The sequence below is a fragment of the Cajanus cajan genome, chromosome 9 (genome assembly GCF_000230855.2).
Source record: "Cajanus cajan strain Asha chromosome 9, NIPB_CcT2T_4, whole genome shotgun sequence".
NCBI lineage: Eukaryota > Viridiplantae > Streptophyta > Magnoliopsida > Fabales > Fabaceae > Cajanus > Cajanus cajan.
The window spans coordinates 19,756,532-19,776,908 of record NC_138525.1 but is presented as its reverse complement, the minus strand read 5'-3'; positions in this window follow the sequence as shown (position 1 = coordinate 19,776,908).

Below are 20,377 nucleotides of genomic sequence, written 5' to 3'. Positions count from 1 at the left end.
TATTGTCATGACTTCATTCAAAGCAGTCTATGGTAGAGATCCACCTACTATATCCAAGTACACCTTAGACACTCAAGACCCTCCTTCTTTACAAGAATTGCTAAAACAACACAATTTAGTTCTCAGCCAACTAAAGAATCATTTGCTAAAATTGGAATTGAAACTTGGTGATTTGGTCTTAGTCAAGCTCTAACCATATTGGCAACATTCTATTGCATTGCACAAAAACCAGAAGCTAGGATTGAGGTATATTTTGGCCCTTTTCCTATTATACAACGTGTGGGATCAGTTTCTTATAAGTTACTACTGCCTCTAACTACCAAAATCCACCCTGTGTTTCATGTTTCACTTTGAAGTGTGCAAAGGTGACCATCGAATGCAATATGTTCCTACCTCATTTTTGATAGATGAATTTGGTCCTCTACTCCAACCTTACAAAAATTTTGCAAACTATAACTATTATTCGTGGCAATCAATTTGTTTCACAATAATTGGTTCAGTGGCAAGGAATTGATGCTTTTATAGCGACTTGGGAAGATTTTGCCTCCTTCTATGAAGCATATCCTAACTTCAACCTTTAGGACAAGGATGATTTTTTTGGGAGAGGAAATGTTATGCACGTAAGGGACACTGAACAATAAGGAGCATCAAAGTTACAAGGTAGAAGACAAAACACGTGAGGAGGTTGAAATCAGTAAAGGACACTTGGCACGAGGTGATAAAATCAAGGAAGAGTCCAAAAAAGTGAGGCAGCGGATAACGAACTCCCACCTCAAGGATTACATGTGGGGAATTAACTAACTATATAAGAGGAGAGAGGAAGGGAATATGTGTGTGTGTGAATGTCTTCTTCTTCCTTAGGCCCATTTGGGATTGATTCTGTATTCTTAGTTGCCATTTCTGTTTCCATTATTATTGTTGTGTAGCAGCGTATTCGCTGAACTACCGTTTGCTATGCATTTCAGATTGCATAATCATTATTTCATTACTTGAGTTCATTTTAATACTTACAATGAGCACTAAGTTTATGTAGTATCTTAGATGAAAGACCAAGAATATCAGCTATCGGGTCCTTAAGGCACCAGGCTTCAGTCCAGAAATTGATGTTTCTGCCATAAGCAACCATCCCATATTGGCTTTAACCTCATCTAAATGATGAGAAATAGAAGGCCAAGCAGATCATGACTTGTAACTCACCAAAGGAACCTTATTATGTAAGAACCGCGCCCTCATTAAAGCTACCCATTGCTCAGTGCTAGAAATTCCAAGCTAGTTGTAACGTAGTTGCTTCATTAAGTGCAACAATAAAGATGACAGTCATGGTTTTAAATTGCGGTTACGGCCGCGGTTACGGTTACTGCGATTACGGGTATTGCAATGTGGATTGCGGCCATTGCAGTATGAAATTATTAATTATTTTCACTAAATATAAAAAATTTATAATTATCGATATATATTTTATTTTTAAAGATTTATATATTTTAATTCCTTTTTTTAAAAATATTCTATTATTTTAATGAACAATTTAATTTATTTTAAAATTAATTATAGTATCAATTTGTTGTATTGCGGTGCATTGCGGATGTGTTGCGAACGCAACACCGTTACGTTATAGAAAAATGCGTGATTTCCGGTCTCACTGTAATTGCGGTCCGATGCCGTTGCAAACAAGGTCGCAATTGCAATATTGCGACCGCAATACGTGATGCGGTCCGTAATTTGAAACAAAGGATGACACCTAGCCCACCTTCACTATAAGGTTTACAAACTTTATTCCAAGCGGCAGTGACAATCTTGGAAGAAGCAGAATCACCTGACCATATATAAAGTTCCTTACAAGCTATACCACCTGTTTTACTATTGTTTTCATCCAGGAGTAAATTTGAAAGCTATACATATGCATGCCGAGATGACCTCTTTGACGAGCTAAATGCGACCCGTCAGAGAAAGTAATGCACCCTTCCAAGAGGCAAGTTTTGCCTTAATATCCAACATACCATGCAAATGTCTTGCCCTTTAAATAAAGGAACACACAAATAAGATAATGGAACTCTATCAACCGAAAATTCTAGTATAGCCCGAATCTGGGCAACTCTAGTCGCAGGCATGGAGCTAGAGCAGAACCTGCATTTTTCTAGATTAATAAGTTGGCTAGATACATCTCCATATTTCGTAGGCAAAGACATGACGACCATTAAACCAGTTGTGTTTCCCCTACAAAACACTAAGATATCGCCAGCATAGAAAGCGTGGGATGGTGTAGGAAATAAACAAGGGCTAGCCATGGGCAGTAATAGCCCCTGATTAACCAAGGACCAAATTCCACGACTTAGAATGTCTTCAGCCAAGCAAAATAGCAAAGGAGAAAGAGGATCACCTTAGTGCACACCTCTCTTACAAGCCAAGTAACCCATTGATTAGCCATTAGCACTAAATGATTAACCTCTCTTACGGTTTTAAAGGACTTCTGAAGCGTGCAATGAATTGTGGTTCTAAAGAACTTCTCCACAAACTTCCATACAAATCCTCAAGATATTTTCAATACTAAAATGAGAATGCAAAACTAACAAAGTTCTTAGTCCAAAAAAGAGAGAAGAGAAAAGTATCCAGTACCACTAACTCTTAGATTCTCGATATTGTTAAAATTTCATTTTTAATATATATATATATATATATATATATATATATTATTTGTAACATTTATATTAGCTATTTATATTTAGTTGAACACAATAAAAATGATATAATTTTAATGAATCATTAAACTGCCAATAAGAAAAATTAATATGGGTCAAAATAAGTGAAAATTAGATTTGACCTGTTAGGAGTTAATGGAAATTCTAACAGGTTTAAAATTATAAAGATGATCATGGTCTCCAATATATCAAATAAAAAACCACGTTCCTCCCTATCCATAAGAAGAGAATATCAAGTCCCATTTGAGAAATCTAGTGATTTCACTAAGGAAAATCATTGCACCAAAAGATTATTCCACTACAACTTCCTGTTAACGTAAATAGATACAAGTATGTGTCATTAACCTTAACTCTATAATCTGACACAATGATCCTCAATATTAATTAATGAAAAGTTTCTATTTGCCTTTAGAAATTTATCACAGCAAGTGGTATCAGAGCCACCATTATCATTAAGTTATAGAGTTCTACAGCCCATTATTACATTTTTTTTTTGTAATAGGAATTGAATGAATCAATCTTTCATTTATGTTTTATTTACATGATTTGATTCATATATTCGGTTTAGGTTTTTATTTTTTTTAATTTTGTTTCATTGATTGTACGTGTATTTAGATATGTTGATCATATGATAGCTCTAATTTGATTTAATTATTGGTTGTATGTATTACAGAAATCAATCTTTGCATTGTATTTTTTTTTTTTTTGGATTCACTGGCTACATATCCCGATTATTATTTAAAAATTTGTTGTTAATCTGGAAGTAAAACCGAGAGATTTTTTTTGATTGGGATATTTATGATTTAAACTTTCTCAGCTTTTGTCTTTTGAGTGAAATTTTATTTAGATTTCTTTTCATTTAATTTTTAAATGAAATTGTGGAACCTTTCACTGTATTGATTTACACTCATGGGGATTTATTAAGGATTTATAAAGCATGATATTGATTCAACGGTTCTGTTTGTGCGTATTATTATTATTATAATTGTGAGAATGATTGGCAACCATGTTATTGATTGGGTATTAATATTATAACGTAAGAATTCAATTACTGATTGTCAGCAACGTTTTTTTCTTTTTTTTTTCTTTAATATGCGATTATGGGTTACAGTTTGAACGTTATGGCATATTGTGTGTTTCTGGTTTGAAATTCGAAACGTTAATATATTTTATTTAAATAGCATTTATTCGCAATTTATTACAATATTGTTGATGTTGTGTAGTAGTTATTGTTGCTTCAGTATCCATGCTGGTTTGGGTTCAAATCCTCATTTTGATAGTTTTTTATGCATTTTATGCGATTTTCATATCAAATTTGAATGCGAATTTTTTTTTGCATATTATAAACTCTCTTTATTATTTAACTTTTCTAATAATTTTTTAATTAAATTTATTGATGTAATATATTGTCAAAGTAATATCTGTTATAGAAATTAATTTAATTAAAATTATAATAGATGTTAGTATGAGATTATTTATGCAATTTGTGTTCATCTCAAAGAAAGATATAATTTGGCCAAATAATATGTCTGTGATGATAAATATGTGACAATTATAAAATTATAATCATATGAATAATAGTTAGTCCAAAGAAAGACTATTATTTGACAAAATTAACTGTCAATATTTGATCATTGTATTAAGAGTAACACTTACAAATTAATTTGTATGTCCAAAAACAAAGAATTAATGTTGTGTTCGGTATCTTGTAATGAGTCTATTATGTAAATAATTTGCATAATTTTATTATTATTATTATTATTATTTTACTTTGTGTGTAGGTAATTAATTGTATATATGTTCTATTACAATTGTTGTTGCTAATATTGTTAATTTATCTGCTCAAATTAATTGTATCCCTATGCTTAATAGGACAAATTTTAAGGTCTAGAAAGAAGCAGCCGAGATAATTCTTGGTTGCATAGATCTTGATTAGCATTTTGAGCTGAGAAATCTACTCCAACTCCAGAGAAGTCAGGGGAGGATAAGGTTGAAAAGTGGGAACGCTCAAGCTGAATGTTCTTAATGATTATGAAGTAATCTGTTACAAAAGTCTTTCGAGGCTCTATTTTTGAGAGCCAAAATGTTAAAGGTTTTCTTGATGCTGTTGAAAATATTATACCAGTAAAGAGAAGGCTGATGCGAGCAATTTGCTTGCCAAGCTTATCTCTATATATAAGATACAAAGGCAAGGGAAACATAAGGGAGTACATTATGGAAATGTCTAATCTTGCATCAAAACTAAAAGCACTAAAGTTAGAGCTCTCTAATGGTTTGCTCGTGTATTTAGTTTTGATTTCCCTTCATGTACACTTTGGACAGTTCAAGGTGAGTTATAATAATCAAAAGGATAAATAGGCCTCGAATTGTGAGACCCGTGGCTGTCCCCCCTCCCTTCTCCCTCTCAACTCTCTTTTCTCACTCACTCTCATTTCCTTTTCTCTCCTTTCCTGGTGGTTGATTCCTTCTTCTTTGTGGTGGCTGTGGTAAGCTTGGTTGCTGAGTAGGTGGAAGAGCTTGTGGACGCACGAATTTCCTTCTTCCTCCTCCGTTCACCATCTTTTCCGATCTTCTTCTCCATTCTCCGCGATCCCGAAGCTGGGATTCTTCACCGAGGTAAGGGAAACTAGTTACTTTGCTGTTTTTGGTTGAGAATGAGTCTTAGAAACTCATTTGCTATTTGTTGGTGGTTGATCTTTGGCTGAGATTTAAGAAAAACTAGTTTTCGGGGTTTTTCGGGGTTGGGTGAAATTTTGGGGTTTCCCTTGATTTTGGATGCATGTTGAAAATGAGCTGTTTTTCTTGATGTTTGATGGAAGTGTAAACTTTTGGATGGTTTGCATGTTGGTTTCCTAGTATTTTTCGCAGGTTTTGATGAAATTTTCGAAGTAGGTAAGGGTTCCTGTTTGAATTTGCGCCGGGTGCAGTTCTTCGTGTCGGGCGTGATTTGAAATGGGAAATCTCTGAGTGAATCGCGCCGGGTGCGGGGAGAACCAGGCCGGGCGCAATAGACCTCTGTAGGTCTCTGGTTGAGAATTGAGCCGGGTGTGAATTTGATTTTCAGAATTGGACTTTATAGTCTTCATGAAAGTTGTAGCCTTGGATGTTAGCTTTCCAATGGCGCTGGAATCACCCAAAAAGAAGTTTTAGAACTCCAGATATGGCTGTTTTAGTGAAGAGGGGTCAAGCTGCTAGCATTACTTATAGCTGTTGCGGTTTTTAGAAATTTTAAAAAGGTAGATGAAGGAATTAGGACTTGGTGTCTTCACGAGAGTTGTAGGAAATCTTCTTATCGTTCATATGAGATAAGGATGAGTATGGTAGGAGTAGTATAACTCCTGATGCGCTATTTTCTGTGAAGGCTGCCATTTCACTTTTAGTGATTTGGTTAAGTTAAAAGTTGTTTTAGGTGCTTAGGTGTATTGGTATTGTTTGGGTGAGTAATTTGACAAGATAGATGAGTTGTAGACAAGATGGTTGGGTCGTATTATGTTTTGAACATGTTGTATGTTGTGAAGTTGTTGATCATGCTGTTTTAAGCTGTTAATGATGAATGTTATTGAGCTGAATGATGATATTGATGTGCTGCGCTGAGCGCGACCCTTGTCGCGCTGGGCATGAGACTCCTTGGGAGTCTCTGCCTCGAGGGCGCTGGGCGCAATTTGGTTTGCGCTGGGCGCGAGACCAAGGGAGGTCTCTGCCTTGCCTGCGCTGGGCGCGGGTTGGGGCACGCCGAGCGTGTGAGACTCCTTGGAGTCTCTGCCTGGCCTGCACTGGGCGCAATTGGGTATTGTGCCAGGCGCGAGAGAGCTTTGGACTCTGGCTAAGTCTCTCCGGGCGCAGGCATGCTTGCGCCAGGCGCGCTGGCCCTGGAGCCCTCTGGTTGTGCCACGCCTGGCGCGACCATGAGTGCGCCGGGCGCGTATAAGGATGTGAAGTTATATGCTGAATTTGCTGATAATATGGTTTTATGCTGATTAATGCTGCCAATGTCGTGTGATGAAAAGTTGTGTTGTGCTGTGTGATGCTAATGCTGAACCTTATTGTTTGAGTCGAGCTGAATGATATGCTGATAGTTGTTGAATTATGCTGTAATTGCTGAGCTGAGATGTAATTGGTAAATATGTTGTGCTGACTAGGTGTAAATGCTAAAAAAATTATGTTAAGCTGTAATAGATGTATATTGCTATGCTGAGCTGGGCTGTAATTGATGATTTTAAATGTTGATTTATAATATGGCTGTGCTCTAGAATGATGAGCTGAGTTGTGAATAGTAAGCTGTGTTAAATACTACTTAGCTGTGCTGTATGCTGATTTTGCTGTGCTGTGCTGTGAGCTGTTTTGCTGTGCTGTTTATTGCTGAGCTGTATGCTGTGGTTAGCCACTATTGTGGTGTTGTTATAGCCGCTATGTCGGTGCTGTTAGCCACTATTGTGGTGCTGTTATAGTCGCTATGTCGGTGCTGTTAGCCACTATTGTGTTATAGCCGCTATGTCGGTGCTGTTAGCCACTATTGTGGTGCTGTTATAGCCGCTGAGCGGTGCTGATATTGCTGAATTTGTTGTGGTGTAGTATAAGCTGTACAGGTGTGCTGATAGTTGTAGATGCTTTTATTTACATATTTATGTATGTATGTCAATTTCTTTACACTAGCTTACCCTTTGTTGTCTCCATGATGTTTGGACTGCAATCATCATACTATGTATGGGAGCAGAGCAGGGATAGGTTGGTGGCTGGCGGTAGGTCCGTGGCTGACAGACAGAGCTGATCTGTGGAAATGTTTTGTTGTTATAGCTACTGGGTGTAGTAGCTTAATGTATTTTGTTGTACACTCTAACTCTAGCCGGATTGGAACCTTGTATATACATATATTCTAGATTCTATATTATATACTTGTTCTATCTGTCTGGTGTTTCCGGTGTGTTGTGTCGTGTGTAGTGACTAGCTGGGTCGTTACACTTTAGTGGTATCAGAGCAGTTCGAGTCTAGTGGACACTCTTTGGGGGTGGTTCCTTTAGGCTTTTGTTGTGCTGAGCTCTGTGTTGTGCTGTCTTGCTGTGCTGTCTTGCTGTGTTGTTTGTTGTGCTGAGTGCTGTGTTGTTTTGTTATGCTGTTGATGGTTGTTTGGTTTAGTTATTGTATACTGAAGATGCTGTTACTTCTATAGACAATGACTAAAACCAATGAGCTGATAGCCCGTGCCATAGAGATGATGGCTATGGCTATGCAGTAGCAAAATGCTTATTTTGCTAGGATGGACGCTGATAGAGCTACAACTGGTGAAGCAAGGCCCTTGGGGTCGTAGGAGAGCCGGGATCTAGCTGAGTTCTGGAAATGCCGTCCTCCTCAGTTCAAGGGAGATGCAGACCCAGAGGTAGCTGACCACTAGATCTGTGAGATGGAGAAGATCTTCACTGTGCTGGGATGTTCTCAAGAGAGGAGGCTGGCACATGTTGTCTACATGTTGATTGGGGAGGCTGAGCATTGGTGGAGAGATACTCACCATATGCTTACTACTAGAGGAGGAGTTGTTGATTCAGCTGGTCAAGCTGAATCATTGTTGAGGGATGGGGCATAATGCTGTCTTTTGCTTGATGCTATGAGTGTGGAGACCGAGAGGGTCATTGCTGAGATTGATGTAGTAAGGGATTTTGTTGAGGTGTTCCCTGATGAGGTGCTTGGGTTGCCTCCTGTTAGGGAGATGGAGTTTAGCATTGACTTGGTTCCAGGTGCGGGGCCAGTGTCGGTGGCTCCCTATGGGATGGCCCCTGCTGAGTTGGTTAAACTGAAAGGTCAGTTGGAGGATCTGTTAAAGAAGCAGTTGGTGTGACCGAGTGTACCGCTGTGGAGTGCTCCCGTGTTGTTGGTGAAGAAGAAAGATGGAGGTAGTCGATTGTGTGTTGATTTCTAGCAGTGGAGCAAGTTGACCATTAAGAACAAATATGCACTATCCCGGATAGATGACTTAATGGATCAACTGAGGGGAGCATCGGTGTTTTCAAAGATTGACTTGAGGTCAGGCTATCACCAGATTAGGGTGAAGGAGGGTGACATACCGAAGACTGCTTTCAGGACTAGGTATGGTCACTACGAGTATGTTGTGATACCGTTTGGTGTGACTAACGCCCCCGCTTTGTTCATGGACTACATGAACAGGAATTTCTGGCTGTTCTTGGATAAATTTGTGGTGGTATTTATTGATGACATCCTAATTTATTCAAGAACCCCAGAGGAGCATGGAGAGCATTTGAGGATAGTGCTGGAAATTTTGAAGGCGAAGCAACTGTATGCTAAGCTTTCAAAATGTGAGTTCTGATTGGATGAAGTGAAGTTCTTGGGACATGTGATCTCAGCTGAGGGGATTGCTGTTAATCCGGCTAAGGTGGAGTCGGTGTTGCAGTTGGAGCGCCCAAGAATTATCACTGATATTAGGAGTTTTGTGGGTTTGGCGGGTTACTATAGGAGGTTCATTGAGGGATTCTCCAAGATAGTGGCGCCTTTAACCCAGCTGTCAAGGAAGGAGCAGACGTTCATTTGGACTTATGCCTGTGAGCGGAGTTTTAATGAGCTGAAGAGGAGGTTGACTACTTCTCTTGTGCTGGTGTTGCCCGGTTCTGGTGAACCCTTTGATGTGCATTGTGATGCTTCTTACCAGGGTCTGGGGTGCGTGCTGATGCAAAACAAGAAAGTAGTGGCATATGCTTCAAGGTAACTGAAGAACCATGAGAGGAATTATCCTACTCATGACTTGGAGTTAGCAGTAGTTGTGTTTTCCTTGAAGATATGGAGGCATTATTTGTATGGTGCTCGGTTCAGTGTCTTCAGCGATCACAAGAGTCTGAAGTACTTGTTTGATCAGAAGGAGATGAACATGAGGTAGAGGCGGTGGATGGAGTTCTGAAGCATTATGACTTCCAGTTGATGTATCATCCTGGTAAGGCCAATGTTGTGGCGGATGCATTGAGTAGGAAATCCATTCACATGTCTGGTATGATGGTGAAAGAGCTGGAGCTGGTTGAGGAGTTCAGAGACCTGAACCTCTGTGTGGAGTTAACTCAAGATCACATTAATTATGGGATGATTACCATAACTAGTGAGTTCTTGAGGCAGGTTGGATAGAATTTGATGTAAATGTGGAGTTGGTGAAACTTCTTGGTTTGTTGGGAACCGAAAAGGCTGTTGGTTTTGAGTTGGGAGGAGGTCCTACCACTGGTTGAGTTCACGTACAATAATAGCTTTCATGCTAGTATTGGGATGGCATCGTTCGAAGCCTTGTATGGTAGGAGAAGTAGGACTCCTCTGTGCTGGTATCAGGATGGTGAGACAGTGGTTGTGGGACCGGAGTTGATCCTACAGACTACTGAGAAGGTGAAAATGATTCAGGAGAAGATGAAGACTGCTCAGAGTAGGCAGAAATCATACGCTGATAAAAGGCGTAAGCCTTTGGAGTTTGCCGAGGGAGAGCATGTGTTTCTGAAGGTGACCCCGACTTCTGGTGTGGGCCGAGCACTGAAGGCAAGGAAGTTGACACCGAAGTTTGTTGGTCCCTATCAGATTATACAGCGTGTGGGTCCGGTTGCTTATCGGTTGGCTTTGCCACCGTCTCTTTCAAACCTACACGATGTATTTCATGTATCCAGCTGAGGAAGTATGTTCGTGACCCTAGTCATGTGGTGGAGCTGGATGATGTGCGGGTGAAGGAGAATCTGACGTTCGAGAAGTTGCCGGTAGCAGTGGTGGATCACAAGCTGAAGGAGTTGAGGGGCAAGTCCATTGCCCTGGTGAAAGTGTTGTGGGATGCAGCTACTAATGAGGCTACTTGGGAGGTGGAGCAGTAGTGCAGGGAACGGTATCCGTGTTTATTCCCAAGTACGTCTGTTTTCGAGGACGAAAACTCTTGTTGTTGGGGAGATTGTGAGACCCGTGGCTGTCCCCCCTCCCTTCTCCCTCTCAACTCTCTTTTCTCACTCACTCTCATTTCCTTTTCTCTCCTTTCCTGGTGGTTGATTCCTTCTTCTTTGTGGTGGCTGTAGTAAGCTTGGTTGCTGAGTAGGTGGAAGAGCTTGTGGACGCACGGATTTCCTTCTTCCTCCTCCGTTCACCATCTTTTCCGATCTTCTTCTCCATTCTCTGCAATCCCGAAGCTCGGATTCTTCACCGAGGTAAGGGAAACTAGTTACTTTGCTGTTTTTGGTTGAGAATGAGTCTTAGAAACTCATTTGCTATTTGTTGGTGGTTGATCTTTGGCTGAGATTTAAGAAAAACTAGTTTTTGGGGTTTTTCGGGGTTGGGTGAAATTTTGGGGTTTTCCCTTGATTTTGGATGCATGTTGAAAATGAGCTGTTTTTCTTGATGTTTGATGGAAGTGTAAACTTTTGGATGGTTTGCATGTTGGTTTCCTAGTATTTTTCGCAGGTTTTGATGAAATTTTCGAAGTAGGTAAGGGTTCCTTTTTGAATTTGCGTCGGGCGCAGTTCTTCGTACCGGGCGTGATTTGAAATGGGAAATCTCTGAGTGAATCGCGCCGGGCGTGGGGAGAACCAGGCCGGGCGCAATAGACCTCTGTAGGTCTCTGGTTGAGAATTGAGCCGGGCGTGAATTTGATTTTCAGAATTGGACTTTATAGTCTGCATGAAAGTTGTAGCCTTGGATGTTAGCTTTCCAATGGCGCTGGAATCACCCAAAAAGGAGTTTTAGAACTCCATATATGGCTGTTTTAGTGAAGAGGGGTCAAGCTGCTAGCATTACTTATAGCTGTTGCGGTTTTTAGAATTTTTAAAAAGGTAGATGAAGGAATTAGGACTTGGTGTCTTCACGAGAGTTGTAGGAAATCTTCTTATCTTTCATATGAGATAAGGATGAGTATGGTAGGAGTAGTATAACTCCTGATGCGCTATTTTCTGTGAAGGCTGCCATTTCACTTTTAGTGATTTGGTTAAGTTAAAAGTTGTTTTAGGTGCTTAGGTGTATTGGGGTTGTTTGGGTGAGTAATTTGACAAGATAGATGAGTTGTAAACAAGATGGTTGGGTCGTATTATGTTTTGAACATGTTGTACATTGTGAAGTTGTTGATCATGCTATTTTAAGCTGTTACTGATGAATGTTATTGAGCTGAATGATGATATTGATGTGCTGCGCTGAGCGCAGCCCTTGTCGCGCTGGGCGTGAGACTCCTTGGGAGTCTCTGCCTCGAGGGCACTGGGCGCAATTTGGTTTGCGCTGGGCGCGAGACCAAGGGAGGTCTCTGCCTTGCCTGCGCTGGGCGCGGGTTGGGGCACGCCGAGCGTGTGAGACTCCTTGGAGTCTCTGCCTGGCCTGCACTGGACGCAATTGGGTATTGCGCCAGGCGCGAGAGAGCTTTGGACTCTCTGACTAAGTCTCGCCGGGCGCAGGCACGCTTGCGTCGGGCGCGCTGGCCCTGGAGCCCTCTGGTTGTGCCACGCCGGGCGCGACCATGAGTGCGCCGGGCGCGTATGAGGATGTGAAGTTATACGCTGAATTTGCTGATAATATGGTTTTATGCTGATTAATGCTGCCAATGTCGTGTGATGAAAAGTTGTGTTGTGCTGTGTGATGCTAATGCTGAACCTTATTGTTTGAGTCGAGCTGAATGATATGCTGATAGTTGTTGAATTATGCTGTAATTGCTGAGCTGAGATGTAATTGATAAATATGTTGTGCTGACTAGGTGTAAATGCTAAAAAAAATGATGTTAAGCTGTAATAGATGTATATTGCTATGCTGAGTTGGGCTGTTATTAATGATTTTAAATGCTGATTTATAATATGGTTGTGCTCTAGAATGATGAGCTGAGTTGTGAATAGTAAGCTGTGTTGAATACTACTTAGCTGTGCTGTATGCTGATTTTGTTGTGCTGTGCTGTGAGCTATTTTGTTGTGCTGTTGATTGCTGAGCTGTATGCTGTGGTTAGCCACTATTGTGGTGCTGTTATAGCCGCTATGTCGGTGCTGTTAGCCATTATTGTGGTGCTGTTATAGCCGCTATGTCGGTGCTGTTAGCCACTATTGTGGTGCTGTTATAGCCGCTGAGCGGTGCTGATATTGTTGAATTTGTTGTGGTGTAGTATAAGCTGTACGGGTGTGCTGATAGCTGTAGATGCTTTTATTTACATATTTATGTATGTATGTCGATTTCTTTACACTAGCTTACCCTTTGTTGTCTCCATGATGTTTGGACTGCAATGATCATACCATGTATGGGAGCAGAGCAGGGATAGGTTGGTGGCTGGCGGTAGGTCCGTGGCTGACAGACGGAGCTGATCTGTGTAAATGTTTTGTTGTTATAGCTACTGGGTGTAGTAGCTTGATGTATTTTGTTGTACACTCTAACTCTAGCCAGATTGGAACCTTGGATATACATATATTCTAGATTCTATATTATATACTTGTTCTATCTGTCTGGTGTTTCTGGTGTGTTGTGTCGTGTGTAGTGACTAGCTGGGTCGTTACACGAATGAACTCATTTCTCACTGTGTGCAAGAAGGGGAAAGGCAATAAAGAGAGAAGACCAAAAGTGCTTATTTGGCCTCAAACTCTCAAAATAGGAAAAGAAAGAATAATTAGGATGTTGCAGAAAGGACTTCTCTGCAAAAGAAAGTAAAAAAGGATGAGAAAACACCTACTTGCTTCTTTTGCAAGAAGCTTGGACACATGAAGAAAAAGTACTCCAAGTACGCCTCATGGTGTTTAAAGAAAGATAATTTTCTCTCTTTTGTTTGTTCTGAAGTTAATTTAGCTTTTGTACCACATGATACTTGGTGGGTAGATTCTGGTGCTACTACTCACATTAATGTATCCATGCAGGGTTGCCTTTGGAGCCGACCGACAAGTGATAATGAAATATTTATCTATGCGAGCAATGGCAATACGGTCACAGTGGAGGCTATTGGAACATTTAGATTAGAGTTAAAAACTAGATTTCATTTAGATTTATTTGAGAATTTTGTTGTACTGTCTTTTAGGCGAAATTTAATTTCTATTTCTAATTTGGACAAATTTAGTTTTTTTTGTTCATTTGGAAATAATAAATTTAGTCTCTATAAAAATTCAAATATGTTGTTGGTTCTGGTTCTTTGAATGATAATCTATATATGCTTGATGTTATTAGCTCCCATAATGAAATACTACAATTAAGTTCACGAGGAACAAAGCGTAAATTAAATGAGAACTCAGCCACCTTATGGCATAAGCGTTTAGGCCATATATATCTCTTATAAATAGAGAATTCAGAGGCTTGTGTCAGATGAGATTCTTGGACCTTTAGACTTGTCAGACTTTAAGATCTGCGTTGAATGTATTAAAGGTAAACAAACAATCTCTAGAAATTAGGTGCCTAAAAGGGCTAAGGACGTTTTGGAATTAATTCACATTGATATTTGTAGACCATTCCCTATGGCCACCTGATCCGTCATATCTACCGTAATACTCACCTTCACAGTCAGATTTGATAGCTTTAATTTTCTTTCCAAGTTGAAGCTCAACTTTAGCTTTGAAAGATTTGAACACGTCTAAGGATTGAGACTTATCATGAATTAAATATAGGTAGTCGTACCTTGAATAATCATCTGAACGTAATGAAATATTGTTGTTCATTCCAAGATGGCAAGTAGAGATTTCTGACAAAGAATTTTGAAATGAAAGGTCTTGGTGAAGCCTCTTTTATATTAGGTATTAAGATACTAAGAGATCATTCTCATGATATCATAAGGTTATCACAAGAGAGCTATATCGATAAAGTTTTAGGTAGATTCGACATGAAAGATAGTAAATCAGGAGAAACTCCTATAGCCAAGGGAGACAAATTTAGTCTCAAATAGTGCCCTAATAATGACCTTGAAAGGGATGAAATGTAAAATATTCCCTATGCCTTAGCCATGGGAAGTCTAATGTGTACTTGTCTAATGTAAAAGAATCCTTTGAAGAAACCAGAGAAAAAATTTCTTTGTAATCAATGTCTTCCTTTTGAGTGAAGCCTTTAGCAACTAAATGAACCTTATATCTCTCGATATTACCTTTTGAATCCCTCTTGGTTTTCAGAATAAGCAAATTTACATAGAACATACAGGGACTGACTTTATGCAAGTTGATCCACTTATTAAGGGTTTAGTGCCTACACTACAAGAAAAATGTAAATTTCCGATGGATATGGATCCGTCGGAAATTTCTGATGGATTTATTTTTTCGTCAGAAATTTCCGACAGAATTTTCTGTCAGAAATTTTCCATCGAAAATTTCTGACGAAAATATAAATCCATCAGAAATTTCTGACAGAAACTTTCCGATGGAAAATTCTGTCAGAAATTTTCGACTGAAAAATAAATCCGTCAGAAATTTCTGCCAGAAAATTTTTGACGGAATATTCCGATGGAAATTTCTGACGAATTTATTCCGTCGAAAATTTCTGACGAAATTTTCTGTCAGAAATCTTATTTTTAATTATTATTTTTAATTTTTATTTTTGATTTCTTATTTTTAATTTCTTATATATATTTGTAGTATTAAAAATTTTATATATCTTTTAAAGGTATAAATATATATTATAATTATTTATTACAAGTTTTTTATATCTACGATTAGTATTAAAGATGAAAATAAATTAGGTTATACTATATTTTATTATAATTTACTTGGTTTGAACCTAACTTTCTTTAAAAATATATTTTTTAAGTATGACTTATTTATGTATCATAGACAATTTTTAAATGTTTGGGTAGAACTACAATCATAAAGACTTATTTTATAATAATTTAACACTATTAAAATTATAAAAATCTATATGTTAAATTTATAAAAATAAATTTTAATTTATTTATGATATAAATATGTTTTTAATATCTAATATATATTTTTAGATGATAATTTATTTTAAAATATATCTTATAATAACAATTCTAAATGGAATATAAATCTTATGATTTTTCTTATTTTGATTTTTTTAATCAATGTATACAATTTTACTATTTTGATTTTTTCAATCAACGTATACAATAAATAAAAAATACAAAAGATAAACATGCATGCTACAAATTTTATTTTATCAAAAAAATTATTTGTTTTAATATATTACATTATATATGTGAATATTAAGACATATATATATATATATACATATATATATATATTATAATAAAACTTTTTTTAAAAATTAATTCATTATTAAGAATTTTTTTTTATCACATGAGAATTAATTTCCTTCAAAAATTTGACAGATATCAAATAAATAAACATTTTTTCTGAATCTATATATTTATTTTATTAGAATATAATTTTTATTTTTTAAAATATATTATTTTTTTAGATAAAAAATTATGTATATGTCAAATAGTAGTGAGGGCAAGTGCCTCACTATTCCAAACGTGCAGCTGTCACTGTATATATATGTATGTGTATATATATATATATATATAATATAGGGGGTTATAATTATACCGGTGTAATTTTTACTAAGTATTATGCCGCTCTATAACTTTATATTAAATGTGGATTTTGTAAATCCAACCGTTAAATTGAAAGTTCATATCACTTTATACGTGTATATCAAATTTTGTTAAAATTGAACAACAACTGGAAGATAATCCAAGTGTTCATATTTTAGTGTATTTTGAAATGAATATATTACATCAATTTTGTTTTATAAAAATGAAGTATCAAATCATCTTGGATTAATATAAAGTTTTGTATATATAATTTATTAGAGATATAAACTTTCAATCTAACAGTTGGATTTACCAAATTCACATTTAATATAAAGTTATGGAGCGGTGTAATACATTGTAAAAGTCGCATTTAATATATATATATGAGGGGGGTTATAATTATAATGGTATAAATTTTACTAAGTGTTACACCGCTCAATAACTTTATATTAAATGTGAATTTTGTCGAAAATGTAAGAACTGGTTTTAAATTTGATATGAAAATATTATGATATAATTAGATAAGATTTTAAGTTAGTATTTTATTAATGGTTGATAATTAAAAAATAAAACATGGATAAATACATTTTTTGAATTTTATATGTTTGATTTAAGATAACTTACAAAATAACTCTTGGTAAAGTTATTCCGCTCAATAACTCATGGTGTGTTGAATTTCATCGATCCAATTAATTGTTAAATTAAAAGTTATTAAATTTTACTAATAATTAATATATAAAAATAATTAGTTTTGGAATAAATTATTTGCTAATTAACAATATAATTGAAATATTAATTATTTTAAATTATTTAACTAAAATCTTATTGATAATTTACTATATGATCTTAATATTTTTGTATAAATAATATCTGGTTTTAAATTTGATATGAAAATATTATATATAATTAGATTAGATTTTAAGTTAGTATTTTATTAATAGTTGATAATTAGAAAAAAAATAAGGATAAATACATTTTTTTGAATTTTATATGTTTGATTTAAGGTAAATAAATATATTAAATTAATTAATAATTTATTTAAAATATTAAAATTTAATTTATAAGTATGTAATAAATAAATATTTATAATTTTATAAATTATATTATCATTATAAATTATAAAATTAAATAATTTAAATTATAATTTTAAATAAAAATAAGTAGATGTTAATTATAAAAGTAAGTACATATAAATAAAGAATAATTAAATATATTATTATTATTAATATTATTATTATTATTATTCGTAATATAAAATTATTATATTATTATTATAGTACAAATATGAGATTGTATATTTGAGGATGGCTTAAATGGATTAATTTGTACAAGTTATACTAACAACATACATAGACATTTCGGTAGCTTACTCATCAGAACTTCACAGTTAAGCGTGCTTGACCTGGAGTAGTACTGGGATGGGTGGCCTTCTGGGAAGTATCCCAGAAATTGCACAAGTAAGGATAAAATACGCTAAACAGTGAAATATTGTAAAAAAGAACCATTGAGAGGCCAAATATGAGAGTTGTTACATTAATAAATTTATTAAAATTATAATTTTCGACGGATTTTTTCGTCAGAAATTTTGACAGCAATTTTCGACGGATTTTTCTGTCAGAAATTTTGACAGCAATTTCTGACGGATTTTTCTGTCAAAAATTTTTGACGGAATTTTTTGTCGGAAAATTCCGTCGAAAAAATTATTTTCGATGGATTTTTTTTTCGACACCACTTTTTTCGACGGATTGAAATCCGTCGGAAATCCGTCAGAAAAAGCAAAATCCGTCAAAAATTTACCTATTTCGTCGGAAATTTCCGTCGAAAATCAGCATTTTTCTTGTAGTGCTAATGTATTTCATGGGCACACTGCTCATATAGGTGTAATTCCTGATAGTACTTTAGTTTAAGTTGGAGTCCCAATCATACTATATGATCCGATTATTTTTTCCTTAATTTCTAAAGAATATGTTAATGTTTGTCATTTTGCTCTATTTTTTGTGCAATAATTATATTACGTTTTGAATTGATCTCTATAAAGAACAAAGTTTGGACCAGTTGGAAATAAACATGATTGAGATCACATTGCATGTAATTTCTATGCCACTTATCCATATTTAATCTATGTCATTGAATACATACAATTATGGTGATCATTGTGCTTTAGTCACATTGGGTAATGATGAAAGCTACAGTGGTTCTCAATTGTTGTATGAGATGGAACAAATTGTTTAAAGAGAGTCTAAAAGTAAATAGCATATGGTTGCACGCCTAAAGAATTTTGTGATATAAACGCTAAATAAATATGAAGACCAAGTGGGAGATTGTTGAAAATTTTATTTCTAATAATTAATATGGGATAATATATATATATATATATATACATTATTTGTAGCATTTATATTAGCTATTTACATTAGTTGGACTCAATACACTAGTACAAAAGACCCTTTTTACGTCGGGTATTTGAAGCTTTTTATGTCGGAATCAAAGTCGATGTTAATACGGGAGACGTAAATTTACGTCGCCTGTAAAAGTCGACGTAAATTTACTTCGGAGATTTAGCTAGACCAACGTAAAAAGGGGCCCAAAAACACGCCAGAATTTACGTCGGACAAGACCATGTCCGACGTAAATTTACATCGGCCATTGCAAGGCCCGATGTAAATTTACGTCGGACATGGTCTTGTCCGACGTAAATTCTGGGTTTTTTTTTTCAACGTTTATTAATTTTTGATATACCCAACACCTGCATATATATATAGTCCAGAATATCAAACCTAAACCAGGCAGTCCAGAATAGAAATTCAAATTATATTTCAAAATTGAATGACAAAAAGAAAATAATATATAAATCTTAAAAAGCATAAATTATGACAATGTAAATCCTATTATCCTAAAAAAGCTATAAAACATATGTTTGTCAATGCTATCTAACTAACTAAACTAACTAACTATCAAACTATAAACATAATATCTAACTAACTAAACTTAGAAATGTAACTATTATATACTTTGAAGAAAAAAAGTTGCCCATTGTTCTCTTATCTTGATGATCTCATCTTCGGGCAATGGAGATGGATCTTGAAAGACCTGAAACATTAATTTAAGTGTCATTAATATGCAATGTTAATTATCGTAAAGGTAAATATACTTAAATAAATTTTGATATGAATTACCTGCGCCCAAGAATCAGTAATACCCGCAGAAACTATGGCTCTCATCCAATACATGATGTAATAGCCACATTCAAACGAGTCTTGTTGCTTATTACACTAAAATGAGAAACAAATAACTATTATTTCCAAAATCAATAAATTTAAATATTATTGCTTGTATTAATTAATTTGCTAACCTTAGGGTATATGAAATGCAATGACTTTGATGATCTGCCTCTTCCACTTAAAATATTAGTTCCAGACATGATTCTAATTAATTGAAATAAAAACAGATGTTAGCCAATATATATAATTACAGTTTTAAAACATAATGAAAAAATTTAGTTACCCTTGTAATTGACATTTAATTTCGTGGCTTGGTTTTCGATGTAGTGAACAAAACCACACCACGGTGTATTCCTTAGGAATGATTACCATTAACTGCCAATGGGACCTACATTGTATGACAAACAAATTAGGTATAAAATTACCATGATTAAAAAACCAATTAAAAAACTAACCCGTCAATGTATGGAGCCATGTATATATCTCTTCCTGATTCACTCATCCATGTTTGCATATATTGCTGGATCTAGACCTGAGTGTTTCTTGATTTTTGGATGGATTGAGGCTCAATAAATCCATATACTTGTGCTTGTGCTTGATCTACACTCAATTTGTCCATGTACCTAACACAAATAATTATTATAAGTTAAATGTAATTATTGTAAATTTAGACTCATAAAAGAAAATATGACTTACATGGCCCACAGCTGTATGATAGAAATATTTAACATGGAGTTTCCCCCAACAATCTCTAATGCATCAGGCAGAGATATGTATAGTGGAACATCAGAGCTATCAACTCCAAAAACTCTAATGTCCCACTGCAATTGAATTGGCTTCTTCTTTAATCGTGGTAATGTGATTAGAAGCTTAGATATGGGATCATCCTCAGCTTTTGCGATATTAGCATCATCAACATGAGGTTCTCTCATGACCTCCTTACCACGATTGATAAAATCCTAAAGAAATAATCAAAATTAGTTAAACAATAATAGAATTATAAGAATATAAAAGAGCAATAATAA